This window comes from Suncus etruscus, chromosome 11, assembly GCF_024139225.1.
Source record: "Suncus etruscus isolate mSunEtr1 chromosome 11, mSunEtr1.pri.cur, whole genome shotgun sequence".
Classification (NCBI taxonomy): Eukaryota; Metazoa; Chordata; class Mammalia; order Eulipotyphla; family Soricidae; genus Suncus; species Suncus etruscus.
Genome location: NC_064858.1, coordinates 100,017,449 through 100,040,632, shown reverse-complemented (window position 1 = coordinate 100,040,632; position 23,184 = coordinate 100,017,449). Strand labels below are relative to the sequence as shown.

Sequence of the window (23,184 nt, the reverse complement as noted above, 5' to 3'; positions counted from 1 at the left end):
TTCCCTAGCCTGGATCAACTATTGAAATCCCAGGGTTTTTTTCTGAATTCTTTTCCACCAAAAAAAAAATCAGCAAAAAAAAGCTTCTCTTGAATATATAATCAATGCATTTTGCTAACGATGACTTTCCCTGCCATTCTTCTTACAAAATAGTCTTCTATGGCAGAAATAGAACTACTTTAAGCAACACAAATTCAGCAGAATCAAAAACATGCAATGGTAGAGAGAAGCACACTCATCTGTTTTCTCCAGTGCAGTCTTTCATGATGAAGATGATACCAGTTTCCAGTTATTATTTACAACCTACCAGGCACTGTCATGCAAGCCTGGACTTTAGTTTTCTTATTAAAAAAAAAAAAACCTGCCATGATTTCCATTTAACAGCTGAGGAGAGTGACTGAGGATCAGTTTTATGAGAACAAGATTCTGGTGACATTTAATCAGTTATTTTACCCAAGTCCTGACTTAAATGGGGGGAAAAAATCCATTACCTGTATATATTCTTCGAGTCATTTTATTTTAGAGCATATAAGTTGTAAGCACTTTCCATGATTTTCTGGTAAGCCCCCAACTTCTCAGCATGCTCTCTAACTTTTCAAAGCTTTGCATGATCTCCTTTCTGCCTGTCCTCATCTCACCAAGCTAAGTCTCTGGGTCCCAGAATTCACTAGCACTTGGAAGTCAAGTATGTTAGTCCCATCTGGCACGATTTTCCTTCCTTCCAAAGTCTTTTCTTTCACTTTGTTGATTTTGTTTTTTGACTTACACCTGTAGGAGTTTAAGGGGTTAATACTGGGGTTTCCTGGAATTGACCGGGTTTCCTGGCATCCCATAGGGTCCCCGAGCTTGCCAAGAGTAATTTCTGAGTGCAGAGCCAGGAGTAACCCCTGAGCACCACAGGGTGTGGCACCAAAACAAAAAAAATCTGAAGTATTTTGGGGATCATGAATTATAAGTTCTTTCAAGGTACAGTGAAGATTGTTAAAAAGGCCTCCAGCCCTACTGTTTGCTAGTGTCATTTGCTAGGTTTGGACTTCAGTTAATGAGTTAATGAATCCCTTTTCCTTAGCTGATCTTTTCTAATCAATAGAATCTCCCAATACTGTCTAGCTCTACATTTCTTTCTTTTTTTTTTTTTTTGATAGAATGTGTTGATATTTACATGGCACATATTAAAACAATGACTATATTGGATCCATATTAGAAACCATAAAAAGTTAAGAACTAACATGTTTATTATTCTCTTGCATACACACACACACATGTTTTACACAAAGGTAAAAAGGTTTATTAATCAATAAGGGGCAGGTAAAGCACTTGTCTTGCACACAGCTCACCAGAGTTTGATCCCTGGCATCCCATTTGGTCCCCCAAGTAATGCCAGGTGTGATTCCTGAGTTAAAAGCCAGGAGTAAGCCCTGAGCAACACTGGGTATGGTTCAAAACAAAATCAATAAACAGGATTTTATTCCCTACCCCCCGTTACCCCATACAGGAAAAGATTGAATTATGCATCAGGTAATTAAATTTGTTAAAGTAAGCAAATCACTTGGGGTGGGGGAAGGCCTCTTCCAAAAGAAAATCTTTTGTTTCATGTTTTGTCACCACAGAAATAAAATCTGAGTAATTTCTCTCAAATGATAGACCTCAGGATGGCAAAGCTGACTGGGAAAAATACTATATTCACTGTTCAGATACAATGTAGGAATTAGAGGGCTGGAGCAATAGCACAGCAGTAGGGCATTTGCCTTGCACATGGCCAAATCTGAAGGACCACAGTTCGATTCCCTGCATCCCATATGGTCCCCAGGGCCTGCCAGGGTCAATTTCTGAGTAAAGAGCCAGGAGTAACCTGAGTGCTGTGGATTTGACCCTCCCCCCCCAAAAAAAAACAACCCCCCCAAACAACAACAACAACAAACCAAATTAATGTAGCAATTAGAAATGTTGCACTGGTGAAGGTGAATGTTCTTTATACTACTGAAACCCAACTACAATCATATTTGTAATAAAGATATATTTAAAAAATAGGTAATTTACATAAATATTTTCATTGCTATCCTCATGTCCTTAACCATTAGCTTCACAAACAAGTACCTGGAGGGTAAATTCACTAGTATAACTCTTGGGGTTATGGAAAGAGGAGTTGGATAAAGAGGCAGACTAATGGGAGAAAGAACAGGTTCTCTCTATTCTAGCGATGATACATAAAGAGGCCAGAGGGGCTGGAGAGATAGCATGGAGGTAGGGCATTCACCTGGCATGTAGAAGGACGGTAGTTCGAATCCTGACATCCCATATGGTCCCCCAAACCTGCCAGGAGCGATTTCTGAGTGTAGAGCCAGGAGTAACCCCTGAGCACTGCCGAGTGTGACCCACCCAGAAAAACAAAAAGAAAAAAGAAAAAGGAAGAGGCCAGACGTGTGTATTCTTGTCACAGAAACAGAGGCACTAGGAGCGAGGTCTACAAGAACATACATTAGTGTTGTAATTTGTAGCGTTGTTTGTCTAGTTCTATATTTAAATGATTCTCTTCTGGAGGAATAGTAAGAAAGGGCCCAACGGAGGCCAACTCCAACGCTGCTGCCAGAGGCACTAATGCCTAGCTAATACAAAGGCAGTGACTGTGACAGGTCTTTTATTGAGGAGGGGGCTGTGCTTTACTTTATGAAAATGTTCACTAAGGGACTTCATTGGGTTTTGGGCCACACCTGGCTATGCTCCAGGTTTACTCTTGGTTCTGTGCTCAGGGATCACTCCCAGGGGACTAAGAAGACCATATAGACTTCCAGGGACTGAACCCTGTGCAAGGGAAGTCCCTACCTGTTGTGCATCTCTGTGGCCCTTTATAAAGAAACTTTTGTAAATAAATTACTTTATTTAAAAAACATGTATTACATAGTTGCTCACAAAACATTCATTCCAAGACAAATCCCACCACCAGAGTAAAATGCTTTGCACCATTATTCCTGGATTCCCACCTATTCCCCAGTCGATCTCTTTGGCAGGTACAAAATAATATATTTTTATATTGCTTGTTTACAGGTCAATGGTAAGGAAATTATTTTTAAAAATACAGCCATAAGAAAATTTTTGAAAATGAATGCATATTGCAATTAGGTCATTAAGTCATTGTCCAAAGGTTTGCTAAGAGATTTATTGCTAGCTGATTTTCTGTTATTAGTTTTGTTTCTAAATATTAGGTGGCTTTGAATTTACATTAACATCCAAATTGTCACGTCCCTACTGGGAATGACAGTATTAAAAAAGTGGTAGTTGTTGCATGGCCTTTCTCACTGTACTAATTGCTCTGGCCTCTGTTACAATTTTTAAATAAACTAAACAGAACCAGGGAGATGGCTCAGAAGACTGGAGCACGTGATTGATCCCTGGCACTACTACATACTAAGTACTGCCAGACACAGTCTACCCTGTCTTTTCTCTCTCTGTCTGTCTCTGTCTGTCTGTCTGTCTGTCTGTCTGTCTGTCTCTCTCTCTCTCTCTCTCTCTCATACACACACACAATTCAATCATGAAGGTTCCTTTATTTTCTAAGCTGTTCTAGTCTGGTTTCCAGGTATTATAATAGTATCATAATGAACATCCTTTACTCAGGGGAGAAGTAAAAATAATACTGGACACAAATCATTATCCCCAGCATCATGGTTGACATTTATTGACTCCTATAAAGCAACTTCCTGATCCAGATTTAATTTAAAGCCAATGAACAAATTCCTATGTAACCCCCATTTCCCAGATGAGAAATCTATCCCAAGGTTCTACTAGGCAGATAGAAAAGCCAAGAATTTAGTAGGCAGGAGAAATAGTATAGCAGTAACAAATTTGCCTGTATGTGGCCTGCCTGAAACTTGATCCCTAGCTCTATATATGGTTCCCAGGAGCCTGACAGAAGTGATCACTGAGCACAGATCCAGAAGTAAGCCCTGAACACAGGCATGTGTGATTCCCCCTTTCCCCTGGTGAAAGAAAAGGAAGGAAGGAAGGAAGGAAGGAAGGAAGGAAGGAAGGAAGGAAGGAAGGAAGGAAGGAAGGGAGGGAGGGAGGGAGGGAGGGAGGGAGGGAGGGAGGGAGGGAGGGAGGGAGGGAGGGAGGGAGGGAGGGAGGAAGAAAAGGGAAGGAGGGAGGGGGGAGGGAGGAAAGAAATAAGATAAAAAGCAGAGGGTTAAAATTAAAGTATGCTTAGGGCTGGAGAGATAGCACAGTGGTAGGATGTTTGCTTTGCACGCAGCCAATCCAGGATGGACAGTGGTTTGATTCCCTGCTTCCCATATAGTCTCCCAAGCCTGCCAGGATCGATTTCTGAGAGGCAGAGTCAGTCATAGTAACCCCTGAGCCTTGCCAGGTGTGGCCCAATAAACAAAAACAAGGAAAACCTAAGTTATGCTTAATTACTGAACAATAGTCTCCCACCTTTATGGCCTTCCAGTTTTCCCTTTGAGAAGCACCCAGATTTGGAGGAGGAGGTATGTTCCTTATGCCTGTTTGGTTTAAAGAACCAGTTGTATTTTTCTCTAGCATGAGACTGGTGTAGGCTTCCCGAGCACAAAAGGGCTGACATCTAATATTGTCCTTTACTCTTCTGGTGCATCACAGAGAAACACAAGTCTTTCCTTGGCCCTTCCTAGCTTAGCTTGGTTCTGTGGTTGGTTTTTGGTGCCATGGATATCACTCAGCAAAATTAGTTTATAGACACAATGTCTTTGGTCATGAGCCAGGAGCATTTGGCCAATAAACATTTGCTGGGAGAAACTTTGTTATAGAGTTCTATTCTTTTTTCACCTGCAAACATGCCATTTCCCAACTTTCCAATGTCATTATTATCCACAGAATCATTAAAATCTGTTCTGTTTTCTAGACCTCCACCTCAGCCATCCCAGACTCATTGGCTGACATTACTGGATTATTCCAGAATGAGAAGCAGAGTCCTTCCCTATCTGGTGGGTCTCAGCAACCTCCACTCTTGACCTTGCCCACACCACAGCTCCTGAAGCACAGACCACTAACAAGAGCAAGAAGCAAACATACTAAACAAGTACACACTGCTCAAGTAGGCTTCTGGTCATTTTTTAAGCACGAGCAGAAAAGAAAGACACCAACCTTCAGCCTAATCCTAAAGTATTTTCCAGGGGTGTTATCCCCAACATATCAAGAACCATAGAAAACCATTAAGGAAAATCAGTAGAAGGTCCACTAAGTTCAAAGTGTGAAAATAGTATTACCAAAGGCATAAACAACATCAGTAAATCCTTAGAGAATCTTTAGTGACACAAAGATATGGTTGTTTATTGACTTCAATGAAATGATAGCACACGCAGTCAGCAAAGCACAGAAAGTAAAAGAACTAAAATTTATAAATAAATATCATCAAAAATGACAGAAATAAAAATATGGTAGATGATATAAAAACACTCAACTAAACTCTGAATAGCAGGATTACAACAGCTGAGCAAAAGATTAAGAAGCTCGAACATGATAAAGAGGAAACAGCTAGGAAACTGCAGAAGGTGGAAATAGTCTGAGCAAAAGAAATGAACAGCATGGCATAAAACTAAGGGATAAGTTAGAGATGAAAAATATTAGAATTGGGACTGGAATGCTAGATCAGCGTTTGGGCATTTGCCTCGCACACAGCTGACCCAGGACAGACACAAATTTGATCCCTGGCATCCAATGTGGCCTCCCGAGACAGAAGTGATTTCTGAGTGCAGAGCCAGAAGTAACTGCTGGGTGTGTCCCCCCCAAAAAAATATTTATAAGAATCATTGGATTTCCTGAAGAACAGGAAGACAAGTGTGATGAAGAAATAATACTTAGAGAAATCAAATAAGGATTTTTCCAGAGTTGAAAATTACTGGCATGCGCTTCAGGAGGGTCCCAGTGAAAACAAACCCAATTAAGTAAAATTCCAATGCACAATATACTCAAAGTGATAAAAATACAAAGGTAGAGACAGAATGCTGAAATCAACCAAATCATAAAAGGAACTTACATACAAAAAAAAGCATAGCAGATGAATAGCACATCTATCAAATGAGACTCTATAAGCTAAAAGAATATCTAGAACCTCAGAGATAGGCAGAACTTAGGGAATTTATAGCCTTAAAACTAGTTTTGCAAGAAGCATGAAAAGATTTTCTTTAGGGGCTGGAGAGATAGCATGGAGGTAAGGCGTTTGCCTTTCATGCAGAAGGTCATTGGTTCAAGTCCCGGCATCCCATATGGTCCCCCAAGCCTGCCAGGAGCAATTTCTGAGCGTAGAGCCAGGAGTAACCCCTGAGCAATGCCGGGTATGATCCAAACCCCCCCCCAAAAAAAGAGTTCCTTTAAAGGACAAGAGAACCTTTCCAACATGTGACATTGAGTATGGCACTCACGAATGGTGTAAATGGTTGTCCTCTACTACTTTAAGAAAGGTTAAAAACACAAAGCAATCAAATCACAAATTGGCTTTAATTGCTTTGTTTCTTAATAACTCTATTATCCATTCCTTTAAGTTTTATTGGAGCAAGTAATAGAAAATAAATTTGTTCTATGACTGCCAAGGAAGCATGTAAGGGGGTGGGAGGGAACCTGGGGACATTGGTAGAGGAAGGGGGACATTGGTGGTGAGATTGGTGTTAGAACACTGTATGCCTGAAAGAATTGATTTATAAAATAGAGATTATATGAGGAAAAAGAATCTGTGCCATTTTCTGCTCAAGCCTGCACATCCTAATTTTCTCTTAAATGTTAGGAGAAGGGGCCTGAGAGATAGGACAGGGATGAAGATATTTATGAAGGTACTTACCTTGTATATGGTGACCCTGGTTGTACCCCCAGAACTGCCAGGAGTAACCCTTAAACACAAGTAGGAGCAGTCCCTATGCATGCCCAGGTGTGCTTTCCTAACAAACTCCTGAATCCCAAAATACACAAATTTTTAAAAGTCAGGAGAAAAAGAGACATATGACAAAATGTATTTGTCCTATACTTCCCTGGTAGAAAAAAAATCGACTTGCATTCATAAGAACAAAGTGAGAGAAATCAAGAGAGCTATTCTAATATATTAATGTAAAGATTTCCCGAGAGTTTTTTTTTTAAGGGAAGACACTTCACCACTTGACACAGAATATTTGGTTACATACTTATCCTTACATATTTTTCCATTATCTTATTTTAAGGTTTATAATAGCACTCCTTGTTAGCTTACCACAATGGATTTATAGTTTAATAGAACCCTTCTTGAGTGAGTTCTTTGTGCTAAGTGTCTTGAGGTTTATATTTCAATCATGTGGGATGAGTAGGCAGAATTCACTTTCTTCCTTTACTGAGTTATTTAAAAACCACTGTACAAAACACGTGGTTCTTCTGACCAAACATTGGGGATTGGATTCTATGGGAGGCATTAGCTAGTAAACAGAAATGAAAAAACTTTTTCCTCCAAGGTCCTTTATTGACTTCACTTAGGGAAGACAGCATTGGATGATAAGACAAGAAAGCTTTAAGCTACTTATTTTACAGAGAGGTTCTAACAGCAGTGCTGGGTGGCTTACCAAGGTTATACATGATAGTGCCTGAAGGCTGTGCAGTGCTGGAGATTAAAGCCAGGGTCTTGCATACGCCAAGTATGTGCTCTAACCTTTGAGGTTTCTCTCCAGCATATGCAAACGGTTTTAGCTGATTTAGTAATTTTCAAAGTACATTTGGTTAGAAAATAAATTCTTAAAAGATTACCCATTACATGACTGAAACCCAACTACAATCATATTTGTAATCAAGGTGTTTAAATAAAGATGTTAATTTTAAAAAAAAGTAAAAAGAATTGTCAAATTCATGGGGCAAGGCCAGACGCAAACTTTTCAATCTGCTTCTAATTGTTCATTAGATTGTTAATGATAAATATATATCTATTGAATAAATGCATATACTTATTTTACCATAAAAATTATTACCCCTGGCAATAGGGGCCAAATTATATTTTATTCCATAATCCCCCACTTTCTGAAATTCTGTGAAGACATCTCTGCATCAGCTAGGACTTGTAACTTCAGTGACACTTTGACAACATAAACATATATTTAGAAAAGTGCTGTTGATGGAGGCTGGTGTTATAGGGCATTTGCCTTGTAAGCAGCCAATCTGGAACAGACCTGGATTTGATTCCCAGCATCCCATATGGTCCCCTAGCCTGTCAGGAGCAATTTCTGAGCACAGAGCCAGGAGTAACCCCTGAGTGCCACCAGATGTGGCCCCCAAACAAAACAAAAAAGTGCTGTTGAATAAAAGTATGACTGAGTCATTTATAAACTAAAGTGTTTCCTGTGCCTCAAGATATTATTTTGGGGGGCTAGAGGGAGGACAGTTCATGGATGGAACACATATATTGCTTGTAGAAGGCCTGGGTTTGATCCCTGACATTGCATGGTCCCTTGAGCAGAGCTTCCCAGGTTCAATGTCAGAGCTCTATGCTGTGAATAGCCCTGAAACACTATTAAGCGACCCCCCAAAGACTTCATTATGTACATAAATACATATATGCATTCCTGTGGGAAATTAAAAAAAAACATATAAAATCATGCATCAGCTAGGAAGTTTAATCCATGCCAGGGTGCAAAAATGATATATTCTTCTGTAGCAGGTAAATAAAAATAGTCTTAGGGTTCAGGGAACAGCTCAGTGACTCAGTGCATATCTTCCAAGCATGAGACCTGGGTTATCGTCACCGTCACATTATGAATGTCCTGATAGGGCAAAAATAAAATGAGCGTCTAACGGAAGAATCCAAAGGTGGAATTTAAAGAGCAGCTTCGGAAAATGTGAATAGCAAAGGTGAGAAAAAGGAAAAGATCAAACAAGGTCATCAGAGAATGAGGTGGACAGGTACAGAATGGTACTGGCCCCAGATTGCTCTCAGATAACCTGGATTTTCTGTCAAAAGAATCTACCAGTCACCCACCTAAAGTCTGATGAAGTAAAACTCAGATAAGAGTAGGGGCCAGAGTGATAGTATATCTGGCCTTCCACTGGCCAATCAGAGTTCAATCTCCTACACCCCATGTGGTCCTTGGGGCTTTCTCTGAGTGGTCCTTGTGCACAAAGCCAAGAGTAATCATTGAGCACCATGGGGTGCAGCCCAAAAGCAAAGAAACAAACAAACAAAAAAGAAGCATCATGGGGTACTCAAGCCGACTCATGGCTCCTGTAGTCAGGGATCACTCCCAGCACTGCTTGGGGGTGTTTGGTTTAAGACAGTGAACTGGAGTAAGTCCTGTGCAAGAGAAAAATCTAATACTTGGGCCCGGAGAGATAGCACAGCGGCGTTTGCCTTGCAAACGGCCGATCCAGGACCAAAGGTGGTTGGTTCGAATCCCGGTGTCCCATATGGTCCCCCGTGCCTGCCAGGAGCTATTTCTGAGCAGACAGCCAGGAGTAACCCCTGAGCACCGCCGGGTGTGGCCCAAAAACCAAAAAAAAAAAAAAAATCTAATACTTATCTGAACCCTTAAATTCCTCTCTGGCTCCATAATCAGCATTTCAGACTCTCCTTCTGTTTTTGGAATATCAGGTTTTTAAAATTCCTCATATAGACAACAAACTATTCTTGACTTCTGAATACTAAAGAGCACTCAACTCTAAGGTGTTACTCAGTCCTCACTTTTCTAAGAGTAGCATGACTTCAGTATTTCCGTGTGTTCCCTGATTACAAGGAAGGAACTGAAGAACGATGGTGGGTAGGAAAGGAGATGCCACAAGAGCGGACTTGATCTTAGAAAGACAACAGTTGAAATAAAAAAGAACTAGAACATGCAAAGGCTTTTGCATCTGGATGTTTCTGTAGGACTGAGTCATCTGCTGTGTATGACAGAACTAGAGGGAACGGTGCCAGGAAAGTCCAATGACATAGATTAGTGTTCATTGAAGACTCATCCCTGTCTTCTTAAGTGCTCCTATAAATGTCTGCTTAGTGTCTTTCATACTCTCCTTCCCATTCACCATGTTCTTTTGTGAGCATGTTAGTAGTGGATACTAACATTTGTGTAAAGTAATCATCCTCATTTAATTTTTGGATTCCAGCTGACATTGAATTTGGGAACAGTATTAAAACTGAGAAAAGCTAGAACAGCAGTTGACTTCCTAGTACATTTTAGCTTTAAACTTAGAACACTGGGGCTGGGATATGGTTCATTAGTAGGGCACTTGCCTTACATGTGCGATGCCCTGGGTTCAGTGGAAGGAAGGAAGGAAGGAAGGAAGGAAGGAAGGAAGGAAGGAAGGAAGGAAGGAAGGAAGGAAGGAAGGAAGGAAGGAAGGAAGGAAGGAAGGAAGGAAGGAAGGGAGGGAGGGAGGGAGGGAGGGAGGGAGGGAGGGAGGGAGGGAGGGAGGGAGGGAGGGAGGGAGGGAGGGAGGGAATAGGGAGGGAGGATGATGTGGTTAAGAATAATGGCTAGGGGCCAGCACGGTGGCGCTAGAGGTAAGGTGTCTGCCTTGCCAGCACTAGCTTAGGACGGACCGAGGTTCGATCCCCTGGCATCCCATATGGTCCCCAAGCCAGGAGCGACTTCTGAGCGCATAGCCAGGAGTAACCCATGAGCATCACATGGTGTGCCCCCACCCCAAAAAAAAAAGAATAAAGGCTAAATCCAAACAGAAGAAATTGGGCTTGAGAGATAGTACAGGATAGTACAGATAGTATAGCATTTGCTTTGTATGAAGCTGACCCTGGTATGATCCCTTGCACTACAGATAGTCCTCAAGCACTGTTAGACATAATCCCTGAGCACAGATTCAGGAGTAACCCCTGAGCACTACTAATGAGGATCCTCAAAAAAAAGAACAGAAGAAATAAAGTCAAAATAAGAAATTTTTGATCAAAAGAGAAACAGTAATGATTACTTATAAAAGTTTTAGTTGTGGGGCCACATGTGGTTGTGCTTAAGGGACCAGTATCATTCCTAATGATGCTGGCATGGGCTAAACTCAGGGTTTCACATTTGCAAGGCATGTTCCCTTCTACTTAAGTCACATCTATGATTCCTCAGAGTTATTATTTTAAAATAAGCATGACAAAAATATAAAAATGTCTTCAATGGTTTGATAATTTAAAATCCTTGAGGAAACGGCCAGAGGACACTGAAATAAAATCACACCTTAGCTGTTCTTCATGCATTCAGATATGCCTCATTGATGCCATTATTTATGAACTCCATTGTGTATTGAAAGTAAACATATTCAATGTGCATATTTATTAAATGAAACATTATAACCATCAATTCTGCATGAAAAAGACCAATGAGCCCTGTCCTTAATAAGTTCTGCAGAACAAGGATTGAATAAATGGTAGTGAGGAAAAATGGATGTTTCCAATTTGTGGCAGATGGCATGTTCCAAAGTTGATGGCACCAATATTTATCCCATTTCACACAGTGTTATAATGTGGCATGAACAGTCCCCTCCTGAGGATTGCAGGTATTATCTTCCCTTCCCTAAAACATGTGGTATCTGGGATTACAATGGAAGTGATATTATGTGAACTCCATGGCTAAACTATAGGAAGTAGTTTAGCTATGGTTTCATCATGCCCCAGGAATACTTGTCCTTAGAATCTAGACACAATTCTTTGAGGATACCCAAGCTGGCCCATGAAGAGGAATCCTATAGAAAGGCATGTGTGGAGAGGAACCTTCAGTCAATGGCCCACACAAACTAAAAAAAGAGCCTTTGGATGATTCCAGCCTCCTGTCTTCCAGGATTCCCCACTGGGACTTCAGCTATTATGGAGCAGAGATAAGCCATCTCTCTATGCCCTGTTTGATTTTTCTGACCCGCACAATTTATAAGAGGGATAAAAAGAATTTGACTCATGTGTATCTTTGAGAGTAGCTAATGGATCAGAAACTGTCAGGCTTGACAAGATGGATAATCTTCTAAAAATGTCCTTGATCTACAAACCTGAGAAAGGTTGTGATCTGATGTACGAGCCACAGTGTTGCAAGACTGGTTCCTTGCCAATCAATTCCTAGGCCTAAAACTCCTTGAATGGAGTTGAGGCTGGTTATCCTGAGCAATCACCCCATGGTACCCCTCAGTCCAAAACATGTCTGATCTTTTCCCAAACATCCATGAAAGGGTGCTAACAGGGGTGCTATGCTGTGTTGAAAGGGCAAACCTTAGGTTTTAGGGTAAAAAGAAGTTTATGTAAAATATGAAAGTATAGAAATAGTGCTTTACCTCGTCAAACTAGGTTCCCAACTCAACAATACTTTATTCAAAATTATGACAGAAACATTAAAAAGGTGGGTATGAAGAAGTTCAAACCTAGACTGGGGAGGGAGTTACCTCAGCACCACAAAAATATTAAAAATTAAAATTAAAAATAATAAGAAAAAGAGCCCAATCCTGTGCTTCATAACTGAGCTGCTGTGACAAGCAGGTGAAAAGAGGCCATCTGGGGCTCATGCAGTAGTGGGAAAGAGGGTTATTAGCAAACTCAAAGGACTGGAGTACATGTGTATGGTGAGGGAGTCCAGGATTCAATACCTGGCACTGCATGTTCTGCCAAGCACCAACTGTGTGTCTCACTAAAACACAGTCCAAAAAAAAATGGGGAACAGGTTTGAGAGATAGCACAGCAGAGCGGGCATTTGCTTTGCACACAGCCACCTGGCTTCCATCTTTGGCAATGCTGAGCTTTGCCAAGACTGATTACTGAGCACAGAACAGGAATAAGCCCTGACCACCCTTGAGTGTGGTCAGGAAAAAAAAAAAAAACAGATAAAAAAAAAGCACAATTATATGTTTTGGCTGCTTGGATTATCCGAAAGAATACAGAAATTGTGGGTATCCTGAGTTGTGACTAGACCTACAGCATCCATTGGATGGACTTAGAGAAACACATGATGACAAGGATGATGGCACCCTAGATCTGTGAGTGCTGCACCCATCCTATAGGCACTCAGAAGGATACAAGGTCCCATGTCCAGGAAGAGAGTGGTTTCTGGGATGAAAGCACCATAGTTGGAGTCACAGCTAAGACCTGCACACATTCCTACACTGCCCAGAAGATGTGACTGACCTAGGATGATGACACAGTTGAGAAGTGACACTGTCAAAAGACCTCAAGTGTCCACTGTAGAATTTCTACAGAGAAGAAAGTGGCCCGATAATGCCCTTTTAAACAATTTCCTCTCTCTCTTGGGCTCCTACAGGTAAACCCTACAGGTTGATCTTCCACTACCATAAAGAAAAGGACTAGAGGAAAAGCGAAGTTGACACAGATGTTGACACAGATGTTCCTTAATAAGACACAGTGACTGGTTTCAGAACTTGATTTCTGAGAGGGGTTGTCAGAGAGATTGTATAGGGGTAAGCCACTTGCTTTACATGTCAAAGACGTAGCTTTGAATCTGGGAATGCCCAGATTTGACACATACACACACACACAAAAAAAACCCAACAAATTCTCCTCCCCACATAAACAAACAAACAAACAAACAAACAAAACTTGACTTCTAGACTTCAGGTTTGAAAAATGGAGAGTTACATAGTCACGATTGGTTTCTGATTTGCACTCAGAGTGAGGCTTGATTTCAATGTTAGGCTACTCCCAAAATAGGAATTTTTAAAAATATTTCTGAAATATGCTAAGAGGCGCTATAGCAATCGTCTTCTTACAGGAAAGGACAGAGCAGTTAAGGAACATCTGAGATCACCTGATTTGATTTAAAAAAAAAAACAATGAAGAGAGGCTGGAGGTAGTTTGAACCACAGCACCCCAAGTAATCCCCTGAGCATGCCATAAATGATGTCTGAAAACACTTACTTCAACGTAAGTAAGCCCTGAGCACTGCCAGGTGTGGTTCAAAAAAATTAATTTTTGGTTTGGGACCATACCCAGCAGTCCATATGGTCTCTCCAATCCCGCAGGGAGTGATTCCTGAGTGCAGAGGCAGAAATAACTCCTGGGCCCCACCATATGTGTGTGGCCAAAACAAACAAACAAACAAAAAAGATAAAAAATAATCTATGTACCACCTGAACTTCTACCATAGTATTTACCCCATCTCACCCCTACAAAAGCTGGTCTAAGAAAATGTTCTGAAAGATAAAGTAAAACTTCTACAACTTATATTTTTAATTAAAGGTAATGACTCTACATATGTACACATGTATAGATATACATATTGCAAAGCTGGGATCAAATCTAGGACCTGACACATACTAGGCACAATGCTATATTCCAAGCCCTATTTTCCCCACACATTTCAGAACTTAAATCTGTTTCTCTTAATGGACCACCTTTGTTCTGCTTATCTTGGTCATTTCATAATTGATATAGCCTTAAGTACTAGGGAAAGTCCTTGTCACCCCACCCTTATTCTATCTCAATTTAAGTGTGATATATTCGTTAAATCTGGTCTTATGCCAGAAAACTTCAGGGTGCTACTTACTTACAACAGCCAGAATCTGGTAACAACCAAGATGTTCTTCAACAGATGAATGGCTAAAGAAGCTGTGGTATATCTACACAATGGAATATTATGCAGCCATCGAGAGATGAAGTCATGAAATTTTTCTATACATGGATGGACATGGAAACTATTATGCTGAGTGAAATAAGTCAAAGGGAGAGAGATAGACACAGAATAGTCTCACTATGAGTTTTATTTTTTAAGAAATATGTTTTTATTTTATTCATTTTATATTTTAAGAAAAATAAAAGACATTAATTTAATAATGCCCAGAGACAAAAAGATGGGGGCTTGAAGGTTTGCCCCAGATATGAAGCTCACCACAAAGAGTGATTGAGTGCAGTTAGAGAAATAACTACACTAACAGCTTCATGGCATCTATCATGTTAATGAGTGATATAAGTACAATGCTTGTCTCGAATACAGGTAAGGGGTGGGGGATGAGGAAGATGGGGGGCATTGGTGGTGGGAATGTTGCACTGGTGACGCTGAGGTGTTCATTTTGTGACTGAACCCCTACTATAAACATGTTTGTTATCATGGTGCTTAAGTATATTATTCAAAAAATACTAATAAATCTTACATACATGAAAAAAGTAATAAGCTTTTTTTGTTTGTTTGGGGGCCACGCCTGGCAGCATTCAGGGGTTACTCCTGACTCAGAAGTTGCTCTTGGCAAGCTTGGGGGACCATATGGGATGCCGGGAATCAAACCCAGGTTCGTTCCAATTTGGCCACATACAAGGCAAACTCCCTACCATTGTGCTATCACTCCCCATAAAAGTAATAGGATTTTTGGCAAGAGCGATAGTACAGCAGATAGAGCACTTGCCATGCATATGGCCAACCTGGGTTTGATCCTTGGAAACCCATGTAGTCCTCTGAGTCTGCCAGGAGTGATTCCAAAACACAGAGCCAGGATTAACCCCTGAGCATTGGCAAATGTGGCCCCAAAACAAAAACAAATAAAAGTTCACACTTAAAAAAAGTATGACGTTTTTTGTAATGTCATTCTATGATGAGACCCACACCAATGACAGACCTGTAAAACACTTTTGTACTGTATAAAGCGTGTAATGTTATTGGGAAATGTTTTTAGAAAACATAGATAAGAAGGGCGGTGGAGAGGAAGTCAGTAGGCAAGGTGCTTGCACATGACCAATTCAGGTTTAAATGAACCTCATATAGTTTTTCCAACCCTACCAGGAGAGATCCCCAAGTGCAGGGTCAGGAGTAAGCCCCCCCCCAAACAAAATAAAACAAAAAGAAAACATAGATAAGCAAAAATCATAATGAAAGCTTTTGGTACAAAATTGAAGAATGTGATTTTTCCTTTGCTAAGATTAGTACTGCTGTTTTATTCAGGGTTTTATGTAAATATGCTTAGGTAAAGTTGTTCTATAATTTTCACCTGCACTTAAATATTATTTTAATTTTTGTTTCAATAAAGTCTGTATGTGGTTTTTAAAAGTGAAATTTCGCTTTATTCCTGAGTGTTGCAACATAGTTCAACATAATGCTAAAGATTACCTGGAAACATTCATAACTGTAGGTAGATACTTAATAATATTTTGTTTATTCTATGATAAGTGCTCTATTTTTGAAAATTCTATTAGACTATTTTCAGCACATTTTCTATTTCTTTAGTTGGGAAATTTAAACTACCCTAGGGATCATATTATCTTAGGATTTCAAACATATTGGCATTATAACACAAAGTATTTGCTTAAAGTATTTTAACTTGTATTTGTAATTACCATTCCATTCCTTTTTTTTTTTTGGTTTTGGTTTGTTTTGTTTGTTTTTGGGGGGGGGCCACACCCTGTGACACTCAGGGGCCACTCCTGGCCATGAGCTCAGAAATCGCTCCTGGCTTGGGGGACCATATGAGATGTTGGGACATCTAACCATGGTCTGTCCTAGGCTACCACTTGTGCCACCGCTCCAGCCTCAACCACTCCATTCTTATTTTGGTTGTGTGATTTTGAAGAGCATTCTCTTGGCAATTCTCAAGTTACCATTCTTGGAAAAAAAAAAAAAAAAAAGGAAGACAATTCTCTGCTTCTGCTCAGCATACCTCTAGTGGAAATTTTGGAGCCCTGCAAAATGTAAATGCCACCCCCTTCAATAGCTAAAGCAATAAAGAAATTATTTATCTAACACTCATCTGATAATATCAAAGATATAAAAGGCATTGATAGTAATTTTCAAGCCCATCAAAAACTGGGGAAGAGATTAACAGAAACTTCCTCAAAGAAAAAATACAAAGGGCCAAAAATCACATGAAAAAAATTGTTCTGCATCACTAATCATCAAAGCAACAATGTGATATCATCTCACAACTCAGAGACTGGCACACATTAAAAAGAACAAGAACAACTAGTGCTGGAATGGATGTAGGATAAAGGGGCGTTCATTCACTGCTGGTGGGAGTGCCGACTGGTCCAGCCTTTCTGGAAAATCATATGATCATTCCTTAAAAGTCTAAGAATAGAGCTTCTATTTGACCCAGCAGCTCCATTTCTTGAAATATATCCCAAAAAACAAAATGTAGAAAAGATAATATAGAGAGAGATATATAAATATATAAACATCTAAGTTCTTTGCAAGACTATCCACAATAGCCCAAAGCTGTAAACAATCCAAGTGTCCAAGAATAGAAAACTGGATAAAGAAACTATGGCACATCTACACAACGAAAAACTACTTGCGCATGAGAAAAGATAGTTGCGAAGTTCTTTCCTATGGAGGGACCTGGAGACTATCATGCTAAATGAAGTAATAGGGAGAGAGACCAGGACAGAATTATTTCTCTCATGTTCAGGAAATAAAGGAACAAAGTGGTAAAAACCCAAAGGCAAAGGAAATAAAGAAGATGGTAACTGGTATTCAGTGGGCAACATGTCACTTGAGGGGGCTGAAGGATAGGACAGGGAGAGGGCAATGTCTGTGGTGGAAGGAAACATTCAGCTGGGAGGAGGAGTGATGCTGAAAGGTGGTAAGTTGTTATTTATAAAACCTTCTCAGTCTCAAATCATAAACCATAGTGAAGACTTAAACATAATATTAAAGAAAGCTCCTCATTGAATCAGACTGGTGGGAGGAGGCCAACAAAGGTGGGGGAAGTAAACACTGGTGAAGGGCTCAGTGCTGAAATATATGCTAAAACCCAATCATGAATAACTGTAATTTCATGGTGACTATAAATAAATAAAAAAATTAAGAGACAAAAACAAAATTGCAAGTGTCAGGAATCTGTGTTAATTTTCTACCCAACTGCTCTGCAAAATCAAATAAGTGTCAGCTGCTAAAGCACTGAAGGGCAAGGCATCTGACATTCACCAGATGAAGAGAGAATTTCAGGGTGCCACCTGGGTGCTGAAGAAAATGCTGGAAAAGGAAAGCTAAAGAAATCAGGGAGTTTAATGAGCAGACCAGCTATCTAACCACAAAACTAGGTAATCCTTCAAGGACGCAAGGGGAAGTCAAGAGAGTCTAGCTGGGGATTCCTTCCCCCAATGTCCCCAACACCAGCATGATACCTGCCACATATGGGTATCTATTAGCTACTTTTCCAGTCAAAAGCATACCCAGAATTGGAAATGATTACTCTGGACAAGGATCAGCTGCTGAAAGGAGGTACAGTTCTATGCATGACCCCCCCCCTTCAGTAATTGTTATGCAAACCACAGACACTAAAAAAGGAAAAAGGAAAAAAGAGAAACAGACAGAGAGAGAGAGAGAGAAAGAGAGAGAGAGAGATAGCTTGAGAAAGAGGATGAGAATAAGAAGTAAGAAAGAGAGGGGCTGGCGAGGTGGCGTTAGAGGTAAGGTGTCTGCCTTGCAAGCGCTAGCCAAGGAAGGACCTCGGTTGGATCCCCCCGGCATCCCATATGGTCCCCCCAAGCGAGGGGCAATTTCTGAGCGCTTAGCCAGGAGTAACCCCTGAGCATCAAATGGGTGTGGCCCTAAAAACCAAAAAAAAAAAAAAGAAGAAGAAGAAGAAGAAGTTAGAAAGAGAGAAGTAAACTTCTACCACAGAAGCAGGCTAGGGGTGGAGGCTAGAGGGAAATGGGGACACTGGTGGTAGAAAATGATCAATGGTGAAGGGCTGGGTGTTGAAACATTGCATGACTGAAACTCATTATGGACATCTTTGTAATTATATCTCTCATAGTTAGTTATTCAATTAAAAATGTATTAATAGGGCCCGGAGAGATAGCACAGTGGCGTTTGCCTTGCAAGCAGCCAATCCAGGACCAAAGGCGGTTGGTTCGAATCCCGGTGTCCCATATGGTCCCCCGTGTCTGCCAGGAGCTATTTCTGAGCAGACAGCCAGGAGCAACCCCTGAGCATCGCCGGGTGTGGCCCAAAAAACAAAAACAAAAAAAAACAAAAAAAACAAAAAACAAACAAAAAATGTATTAATAAAATATTCAAAAATAAATATCCTTGGGGCAGAGAGGCAATACAATGGGTGGGGGATTTGTCTTGCATGTTTCCAATGCGGGTCTGATTGTCACATCTCCTATGGTCCTCCAGGAGTGATTTCTGAGCACAGAGCCAGGCGTGACTTTGGAACACCACAGAGTGTGCCCCCTCCCCCACCCACAAAAATCCCAAACATTCTTTCATGTCAAAAAGAGACACGCCTACAACTTTGTCCAATGTACAATATTTTATCACATAAATGTAGGTCGATCGCAATTCCCTCAACCAGTACTATATTAGTGGACAAGTAGGCTGCTTCATCTGTTTCACAATTTGAAGTACATATTTTTAACTGGATCTTTCCACAATTTCCCTATTTTCTTCTCTTAGGAGGCATTGCCAGACTGTATTCCTGAGAGAGAGGACACCTGCCCTTTCAGGCTTAAGAGCGCCTTACCCCCAAACCAGGGTCCTTCAGAACCTCAAATTGGAATGATATTTGAAAATAAGACTCTTACAGGTCTTAGCTAATAGGAAGCCACTGTCACTGAAGGTGAGCCCTGAATTCATTGAGGATAAGAGAAAGAAAGAGGGGACCAAAGTGATATAGTATAGCAGATAGGGTGCTTGCTTTGCATGTGGCTGACCCAGGTTTGATCTCCAGCACCATATATGAACCCCCTGGGCTCATCTGGAGTGATCCAAGAGAACAGAGGCAAGAGTTAAGATTTGAGCACTGCTAGGTGTGGCTCAAAAATGGCGGGGGGAGAAGGACTGGAGAGATAACACAGAGGTAGGGTGTCTGTCTTGCGAGCGCCTGAACCAGGACAGACCTCCGTTTGATCCCCAACATCCCATAAGCTAGGAGTGATTTCTGAGCGCATAGTCAGGAGTAACCCCTAAGCGTCACTAGGTGTGGCCCAAAAAACAAAAGAAAAGGAGGGAGAGGGAGAGAGACAGAGACAGAGAGAGACCCTGTGGGGAGGGAGGAAGGGAGGGAAAGAGAGAGAAAGGGAGAGACCCTGGGTGGGGGGAAGGAGGGAAGGAAGGAAAGAGAGAGGGAGGAAGAGGAAAGTGGTGGGGGGAGAGAGACAGAGAGTGAGAGTGAAAGAGAGACAGAGAGTGAGTGAGAGAGAGAGAGAGAGAGAGAGAGAGAGAGAGAGAGAGAGAGAGAGAGAGAGAGAGAGAGAGAGAGAGAGAGAGAAGCAAACAAGAGAGAAACAGACACACCCAGCACCCAGCAGTAGGCTGGCCTTACCCTTACAATAAGGAGGCAGAACCAGAGAAAAGCTTGCTGCAATCTTAACTCTCCTTCCTGACAGCCCCACACATCCCTGCCAGGATGTTCCTAGAACCTTCAGGGACAGCAGAGCTACGCTGACACCTTGATTTTGAGATCTGTAGCCCCCACAACTGCAAAAGAATTGCCTACTGCCATTTAAGACACCCATTTTCTGGTTCTCAGTGATGGCAGAGCCAGAAAATGAATACATGTCTTTTTCAAGATCCTGGTAGCCTAAAATTCTTTGAATGGAACGTCTTTTCACATCTATTTACTCGATAACTTTCCTTCATGAACGAATCACACTTCTCCTCTACTCATTCTCCCTCTGTGTTGTCATACATGGGGCGAAGAGGGGGTGCCTGGGCTCTAGGTAGTGCTCCAGCAGCAAAACAGTCACTGAGTGTCTCAGAGATACTCAGCCAATTGGGCAGACAGTTCCATGTGCAGACCCAGAGGTGCTACCACAAGGGGTAACATGGTACTGGGGATCAAACTCAGGCCCTTGAGCATGCAAATCACATGCTCCATCCAGTATCCCCCTAATCCCGATCTCGTGTCATGTTTTGAATGTCTTCTTTTTTTCATAATCACTTGAACATCTAAATTGATTATTTATTTTGCCATTATCTTCTAGTAGTCTATGGCATATGTTTTCACGTTGCTTCCAAAAGTTAAAAGACACAGAGGTTGCTGTAATGCAGTCAAATGTATCAATCTTTTCCTCTTAGGATTTGTTTTCTATTTTTATGATTTTTCAATTGGTTATTTGAGGCCCCTTGATTTAAAATACTGATAATGATAGGGTTTCAATGATCTGCTGCTGTCTAAGTATCACTTTAGAAATTATCTATAGGACAGGATCTTGCCTTACATGCAGCCAACCTGGGTAGGAACCCCTGAGTCCACCAGGAGTGACCCCTGAGCACAGAGCTAGGAGTGACCCCTGATACCAGTTGGTTTAATCCCTGACATTGCATATGGTTCCATAGTACCACCAGGAGTTATCCCTGAGCAAAGATTTGGGATTAGTCCTGAACACAGACCAATGTGACCCAAATAGCTCTCTGCTAAACAATAAATTAAATGAAATTTTCTCCAGTGAGGTTCCATAACAGTAAATGCTCTTGTATGATACTAATGACTTAGACTCAGGCTAAAGTTGTCTCCTAACTAGAACCTTGGTTCGATCCCCCGATGTCCCATATGGTCCCCCAAGCCAGGAGCGATTTCTAAGCACAGTCAAGAGTAACCCTGAGTGTCACCGGATATGGCTCAAAAACAAAAACAAAAAAATAAAAAAACAAAACAAAACAAAACAAAAGAATCACAATTATAGGAGCTGGAACGGTGGCACAAGCAGTCGGGCATTTGCCTTGCAAGTGCTAACTTAGGACAGACCACAGTTTGATCCCCCAGTGTCCTATATAGTCCCCCAAGCCAAGAACAATTTCTGAGGCATAGCCAGGAGTAACCCCTGAGCGTTACCGGGTATGGCCCAACCCCCCCAAAAGAATCACAAATATATATATATGTATATGTCTATGCATAATTATATTTCCAAGTCTATAAATACCTAATCATATTAGCCAGCTACTCAAAAAGCTTCTTTGGCTCCTATATTAGATTTCTGTTGACCCAACAACACAAAGTTGGTGACATAAAACAGTACAACATGTTACAATTCTGAAAATGAGAATTTTAAAATGGGTCTTAAAATGAATTCAGCTCAAAATCTCTTCTAGGCTGCTTTCTTTTTTCTTTTTTTTGAAGGGCACCAGGGAAATTTCATTTCCTCCCTCCCCACCCCTTGGGAAAGAAGTCTGCTTGAATCTTTGGCTGGTGGTCCCTTTTTCATTATTTTGTTTTGTTTGTGGGGGCACACCAAGTGGTATTCAAGGCTTACTCCTGTCTCTGAATTCAATGATCACTCCTGGCAGGTCTCGGGGGACCATTTACAGTGTCAGGACTGAACTCAGGTCAGCTGCATGCAAGACAAGCATTGTACCTAGTGTACTGTCTCTCTGGCCACAGATGGTCTCCTGTATTGGAACCCAACAAGGACCTATTGAATCAATCTCAAATTGCATTTATTTGACCTCCAACTGCACATTTTGGAATCCTGTGATTACAATAATTTCTCATATAATCTCATTATTATTATTATTATTATTATTATTTTGGAAGGCCACACCCAGCAGCACTCAGGAGTTACTCCTGGCTCTGCACTCAGAAATCGCTCCTGGCTCAGGGACCAGATGGGATGCTGGGGATCAAACCTGCATCTGTCCTGTGTCAACCGCGTGCAAGGCAAACACCCTACTACTGTACTACCACTCCAACCCCTAATTTCCCTATTTTAACATCAACTGAAAAACCACTTTAGTGTCATCTTCAACCTAAATGCCCTTTACTAGGAAACAAGATATTCACAGGGGATTAGAACATGTACATCTAATTGTGTGTTGGGGGGTAGGGGTAGCATGAGGAGATTATTCTTTCCACCATAGCTTCCCAATGTCTTCAGATTCCTTCTGGCTACTGAGACTTTTATATCATTGACTCCAATCTACTCTCCTGACTTAGCCCCAACTTTGTGTTCTGTTTGCTGTCTATGAGGACAGAGACAGTCTCCTCCTGACATAGCTCCACACTTTGCTTCTGGCATTTTCTCTTCTTTGATCTTCTCTTCATCCCACCCTACCAAAATAAAATTTCATCCCTTCTTAAAATGCCATGGGACAGAGTAAGTATAACTCATGTGCAAGATGCTGGGCTTTAATCCACTGATACCCTAAATCATCACTGAATATAGTCCTCCCTCCAGAGCTCATCGCAAGTGTGTCATTTTCCACAAAGCCTTTCCCTCTTTTCGGGGGGAGGCAGTTATGATGATTATTTTTTTAATTTTTACATATTTCTTCACCATAGCATCTACCTGATTTGCTATACATATACTTCTACAAGTGCTAAGTTGAAAACTTTACAAATGGGGCCAGAGTA

General features: G+C 41.1%; 1 protein-coding gene across 2 annotated transcripts in view; it reads right to left on the bottom strand.

Annotated features, from left to right (window-relative positions):
* The window catches only part of KCNMB4 (potassium calcium-activated channel subfamily M regulatory beta subunit 4), an 86,956-nt gene that overhangs the window by 54,113 nt on the left and 9,659 nt on the right, over positions 1-23,184 (bottom strand). The gene's annotated exons all lie outside the window — the stretch shown is intronic.